Source organism: Anthonomus grandis, chromosome 2, assembly GCF_022605725.1.
Source record: "Anthonomus grandis grandis chromosome 2, icAntGran1.3, whole genome shotgun sequence".
NCBI lineage: Eukaryota > Metazoa > Arthropoda > Insecta > Coleoptera > Curculionidae > Anthonomus > Anthonomus grandis.
In genome coordinates, this window is record NC_065547.1 from 29,339,444 (window position 1) to 29,347,143 (window position 7,700).

A 7,700-nucleotide genomic window follows, 5' to 3' on the forward strand; every position below is an offset into this window, starting at 1 on the left:
CTAACGATTTAGATTTAGAACCAGCTTTTGAAGATGTACGCCATTATGCAAAAGATTGAAAAAAAAGTTATTTGATTATGAAGCCGGCGACGAGCCCATTATTGACCCTAAAGTTAGTTTTAGGGTTAATTTTTATTACCAAATTATAGACGTAACTATATTATCAATTCAAGAAAGATTTACTTTAATTAAAGAGCACACAATAGCATTTGGATTTTTGTCTGATTTTTCAAAACTGTCATCTGACATTTCTGACAATAATAAGGATATATAAATACAGTTTAAGAGCTATTAAAGGATAAATAAAATATTATAAATATAATTAAAGGAAAGACATTGAAATATTCATTGTGAGGTTAGAATCTTGATAATTTTAGTTCATGTGATGACAGTAATTTAAACGGTAAAATAAAGCTGTAGGTATCATTTGGTCAGTTGACTCATGGCAGGCAAAATGTTTAATAAAATAATTAGCTAATATATTAAAGCAGGATTGATGTTAAGATTTGATCTTTATTATCAGTGCGCTGTAGTCGTTTTTTTAAATTATGATATTTGACACCTGAGTAAAGATTTAAATTAATCAAATGTTAATGTAAAATTTCGTCAAATATAAAGGAGTAAAAATCAACTAAAATCGAAAGATTTTGAGATTATTTTCTATTATCTAGTGTCTAAGATTCATCTAATGATATATGAAAACAGAAAATTATGATAGCTGCGATAAGTCTATCGGCAACTTAAATTCTGGAGTATCCATAGTCCAATAAATTGGTACTTAGTAAAATAATTCAGTAATGTTAAAATAATTTCGTTAAATGTAAGATGCAAGCCTCATGCTTCTTGAATCTAAATTTATGTGTCATAAAATGTTATGTTGACAGCAGAGGCGCACAAATAAATTTAGCTGACAGGTATGACAATTTATGACAGATATAAAATAAAGTCTTAATGGCAGCTAAATAAGAATACATTAGTAATCATTTACATGGGATGTGAGAAGTCAATATTCCTCCTATGTTTTTGTTTAAAAATTGATTTAAAAATTATAAATACGAATAAATATTTATCCCAAATAGAATATGTAAATTTAAAGTTAATAGAGAATGACTTTTTCCAGGCAAATAAAATAGGTCAAGTAAGTCGCTTTACTGGTTTTCTCCTAAGACTTAAAAGAAAACATATGTAAACTGAAAAAGAGTTAGAGCATTAATTTTACTAATGAACCTGGATTTGCTTTTAGCTAAATACAGTAATTTTTACTGTACAGGCATTCTTAACAACTTGCAGTTTAAAGGAAATAAATTCCATTTAATGACTCTATTTAAAAAAGGTTTAAAAAATGCAAGCAATTCTTCAAAATCTGAAATATAATTTATATTCTCGTGAATCTCCAATAATGACAGTTGACAATTTGATACTTTATCTTCTACGGCTCTAGGACTTATTGCCTTATGGCATTCAGTAAGCAACCAAATACATTGATAATTTATTGAATACCACTGATGTTAGTTTTACCTGACAACCTTAAATGAACTAAACGTACTGATTTTATATTTTACAACTTCGAGGAATTGAATACGTGATGATGTTTTAGGACAATTCTGACAGCCTAAAGATTTACAGGCTCGACTGATCAATGAACTTCAGTAGAAATAATGAAAAATGAAATCTTCTTGTGGCATTCAGTAAGCAAGCAGATACATTGATAATTTATTGTTATTTATTTACCTACAACTCTTAGAAAAATTAACTAAACATACATAATTAATATTTTATAAACTCTAGAGTGAAATGAATAGAGCACGGCACGTACATGAAAACATTATTTAGCAAAAATAATAAAAAAACGTCATCTTTAACAAGTCATCGTGAATTTTTTTTGCTGCCACCAGTGTGCAGTTATTTCAATCATAAGAAGTGATATAAGAAGCCCTCAGCATGCTGCGGTCGCTATTTAAAGCGTGACAATTAACATGTGACTCTTTAAACATTTAAAGATAGGAATATGGTTTAAATTAGGCAAATTTTAACAAAAAACTACTTCAAACATAAAATCAGCAATAATATCACTCGATTTAAGTTGATTTTTTGTATTAATCTAGTGCTATCTAATGACATATGAAACCTGATAATTATGACAGCTTAAAAGATTTACAGGCTCGATTGATCAATCGAGTTTAGCAGGAATAATCTATAATCCATTAACTTGATACTTAATCAGTAAAATAATTCAGTTACAATAAGATTTCGTTAAATGTAAGACGTGAGACCAACCATTTAAACCTGACGCTCTTTAAATCTTAATTTGGACGTCATAGCTTCTTTTGTTGACAGCAGAAACGCAATTAAATTGAGCTAACAGGCATATCAATTTATGACAGATTAAGTTTAATTTCGATGGGAAGAACATACAATTTATTTACATTCACATGAATCAACCCATATCCCCAATAATGACAATTTTATACTTCATCTTCTCGTGGTACTCACTAAGTAAGCAAACAGATTATTACTTTACTGAATGGCCATTATGATGGCTTTACAGAAAACTCTTATAAAAAAGAATTAACAGTCATGGTGAAATTTACTTTCCTGCTACCGACGGTCTGCATTTGTCATTTCAAACGTAAGATGTGATACATGACACTTACGGAGTTTAAAGCAGGATTGATGTTATGATTTGTTCTTTGCCAGGGCGCTATAGTCGCTATTTGACAATGAAATTATGACAGTTGACCTGTGACTCTTCAAACATTAAAAGACAGAAATAATGTTTAAACTTTTCAAATTTAAAAAACGAAAAACAACTTCAAACATTAAAGAAAGGTATATAATATCTCGCGATTTTAGATGATTTTTTTTGTGTTATCGAGTGCCTGACATCGATCTAACGAAAAATATGACTTAAGAGACTTAAGGAATCAATTGGTCCATCGAATTTAGTAGTGAATCAGCTATTGGTAGGCATCATAGTTGGAAGGTTTAGGTAAACCATTACGATATTAAATTAAGTTGTATTCATGAGACTTTGTCCAAATCTCCAATAGTGCGAATTTCATACTTCATCTAATTTGATTCTTTTTCAGACGACTTATTGCCTTGGCGTTTAGACAGTAATTTCTTATTTTAGTTTAGATTCATGGCCTCGCGGCGGCACATGACGTGTTTGTGAATTATGGCAGTTAACACATGACAGCAAAATCACCTTAAGCAAGTTGCAACTTACTACGAAAAATTAAAAGTGTTGTTTAAATCTAAACCATTTTATTTCTTCTTTATCTTTTGATTCTTGACGGTCAAACACTCAGAAAAGACCTATGTTAACAATTAACCTAATCAAGGAGACTATAATTTTTAAAGAAGTAAGAAGACCGATCTGCATGGTAAATGCGCATTTCCAAAAATTAAGGATAACTAGATTCAAAAAGTAGCCACGTCGGTGTTGTTGATCAGAAGTGTACCTCATTCTGATTGGCTAGACATACCTTTTGAGAGTTGATAAGGTTGTTGCTTGCGAAACAGTAATATTAATTGCCTAAAAATGAAATAAATCATTCATTGTTTGTTTATCAAATATTCTCTTTTTAAAAATGCCATTTGAACTTGATTGTCACCGCCACGTAAAGAGTAGCCAATGAGAGCATGGTACCCTTCTAACCAACAGCGACGAGGTGGCTACTTTGTGAACCCAGTGATTGTTTAATTTTGCGTACGCATCAACTTATTTAGCTGCGGAAATCAGTCTCTTTACTTCTAGTCTTCTTGAACCGAATTTAATATTAGCATTAAGAAAATTAAATGTGAAGGTAGAATCTAATCTATCATCAGCTGTCGTTAAGATAACTTCATACTATCGCTAAAGCCACTTTAAACATAAAAGGAGTGATATCTCTGTTATTTTAGATGACTTTCATGTTATCTAATGCCTGACATCCATCTTATAACATATGAAACCTGACAATTTGAAAGATTTACAGGCTTGATTGATCAAACTATTTTAGCAGAATGATTATACACAATAGAGTAACTTTGTACTTCATCAGCTAAGTAACTCGGTAACATTCCATTTAGGTAAATGTAAGACGTGAAACCAGCGACACAAGCCTCACGCGTTTTGAATCTTAATTTAGTTCTCAAAGGTTGTTCAGTTGACAGCAGAAGCTCAGAAATAAATTTAATTGACGGATATGAAAATTTATGACAAAAATAAAGTGAAATTTAGACAGAAAGGATATGGCATTTATATCTACGTAAATCGGCACATATCACCCAATAATGAAAGTTGACAATTGGATACTGCACCTTCTTTGGCTTCATGATTTTTTTACCTTGTGGTATTTAGTGAGTAAACAAATCCACTGATAATTTATTGAATAGCCATTATGACAATTTCATTTAAAACCGTTAGAAAAATAGACTCAACGTAATAATTTATATTTTATAATCTCTAGGATATGAATAGGTCACAAACATTAAATGGTTATTTAGCAAAAACTAATTAACGACATCATTCTTAACACGTTATCGTATTAAGAATGATGGTAATATTGGTTGATTGTTGTGAATAAGTTTGCTTTTCTTCCATTTCAATCATAAGACGTCATTCATGACACTTACGAAGTTTAAAGCATCATATATGTCAGGATTTGTTCTTTGCCATCAGGGCGCTGTAGTCGCTATTTGACAGTTGACTCTTCAAACATAAAAGGAAGGATAAGGTCTTACGATTTTAGATAATTTTTTTTGTGTTATCTAGTGCCTGACTTTCATCTAATGATATAATATGATACATGACAACTTAAAAGACTTACGGTATCAATTGATTAATCGAATTTAGCAGTTAATCAGCTTTTGATATTATACCAAGAATTTGGTCATTAAATTTATCATTTCATAATTATTTAATTCAGGCGAAATACCACTCATACCTCACGAACTTTGAATCGCAATTTGGATATCATAATTTCTTTTTTTTGTTAGCAGAAACGCACAGTTAAATTTAACCGAAAGGCATGACAATTTATAATGGATTAAAGTGTAATTAGTATTACGATATAAAATTTAGTTGTAATCATAACACTTTGCTCAAATCTTCAATAAAGCCAGTTGCCAATTTGATACTTCATGTATGTTGTTTCTAGATCTTTTTGCCTTGGCATGCAGACAGTGACCAAACAAATTGATAAGTAATTGATCAACCGACTTTAGCAGGAATAATGGAAATTTCAGCGACTTCAATTCAGGGTTATCCATAGTCTATAGATAACTTGGTATTTAATCAGCAAAATAAATCAGTAACATTAATATTTTTTTACATGTATGACGTGAAACCAACTTGACCAGGCTTTTTGAATCTAATTTTGAATGTCAAAATGTTCTGTTGACAGCAGAAACGCACAAATAAATTTAGCCGGCAGGTATAGCAATTTATGACTGATTGAAATTGAATTTCGCCAGGAAAGACACGAAATTTATTTATATTCACGTGAATCCGCCCATATCCCCAATGATGATAGTTGACGATTTGATACTTCATCTTCTTTGGCTCAGAGTTTTTGCCTAGTGGCATTCACTTCAAGCAAATATATTGAAAATTTATTGAATAGCCATTATAGCAGTTTTACATAAAACCCTTATAAAAATTAACTTAACGTAATAATTAATGTTTTATAATCTCTAGATCAAAACCGTCATGCTTAACACGTCATCGTCCAGTTTGATTTGCTGCCACCGGTGGCGTGCATTTGTCATTTCAATCATAAGACGTGATACATGACACTTGGAGTTTAAAGCAGAATTATTGATGTTATGATTTGAGACGTATTCTCGTCATGAAGCCCGTTCAAAAAGTTATAAATATTCAGATTCTCGCCTTGCAATAGTGACATACAGGAACCTGTTAACATGGCTTGCGTTAAAGTAGTCAAAATCATATCAAAATATTTGTTATGTTTGTTTTGTAGATTTTATGGGCGACACAAAAACATAAACGATTAATGGGCGTTTCACATAAAATAATAAAAAAACCTAATTACTATAATGTTTACCTCAATACCACATTGATATTAAGAGTTTCTTTTTGGCTGGAGATAGGGTATTCTTCTCTGCGATATTTTCTACTAAGTTTGATGTCAAGGTACCCCAAAAATTTTACATAGGATTAATTGAAAAAAATCGAATTCAATATACCTCGCAACCATTCTTCATGATATCCATGAGGCCTAATGTGGTTCTCCTGGTTCAATAAAATTGGAAACGAGAAAAACTAATTTTCTGAGTTTCCATAATTTGTTATCCACGAAATTAGAGATAACCGCGCAAAGTCAAAGGTCGCGTTATAAATATGAATAATTTATCCATTACCAAATAAACTTATATAAATATAATCTAAAGAACTATGAATAAAACCCAGTAAAGTGATTGAACTATAATCATAGATTAATACTTCTGAGTATAATAAACAAATTGAGGGTATGTTATACCAAACAGATATTATTATTATTTTGAACCAGTCGAACCAGTCGCGGAATAAAATGAGGACGTCATAGTATAAGTTAGTAACCATGTTTTGAAATAGGTGCAACACAAGAAATTGCTGTTCTTTGCCATAAGAGCACTATTTAAATTGACAGTTGACTTATAATTCTTGAAATAATAACATACAAGAATATGGTTCAAAATCATAAAATTTTAACGTAAAACAATTTAAAAGATTTCCAGGCTCGACTGATGAATCGACTTTAACAGAAATGATAGAAACTTTAACTTAGGTAAATCCATAACCTTCTACTTTATCAACGAAATATGTCAGGAATATTAACATTTCGTTGAATGTAAGACGTTAAACACTTTAGCCTCACGCCCTTTGAATCTAAATCTGGACTTCATAAAATGTCCTGGCAGAAGTGCATAAATAAATCCAGGCATGACAGCAGTTGATACATCACTCTTCGAATGGGGTTTAAAAGTATTAAATGTTAAGTTGTATTAAACATAAAACTACTTTAAGCGTAAAAATAGTGAGGAGGTTGCGGCAGCGCAGACCTCGCAATTTATGACTTTTGATAGCTTTAGTCAAGATAATATTGACATTTAATTAAGTTTAACGTACTAAAAAGAAAATAAAGTTTGAAGTGAGGATCTAGAAAGTTTGACTTTTTTACTTTCTTGGTGCATAGGGTTTCTTAATATTCTATTAAATCGCCACTACATAAAACACAACTAAAAGTACTAATCGTAATAATGAAACTTGAGGCAACACACATATTAACTTAATTTTTAATAAAGAATAAAATTTCAAATCACATGCAGGCGGTGGGCAATTTAAATTTTAAAAGGAATGGGCATAATGATTCAATAGAATTCATAAAAAATTCATTATTTTAGTTACGACTCATGGCATAGCGAAAGCACGCGACGTATTTATGAACTATGAAAGTCTGCCTATGTTAATTAAACCATTTTAATTAGATTTAAATTTTAATTTTAATTCTACGAAAAATTAAAAAATGTGGTTAAAATCTAAGTCTTTGTTTTTCTTCATTTTTGTCCATTATTAATCGAATTTAATACAACCACTTAATAAATTAATTTTAAGGTTAGGATCTAAACAGTTTAAGATTTAAATATATCATTTTGCAGTATGCCATCTGCGGAGGGCTATTTAAATTTTGATATACATGACAATTCTGATAGTA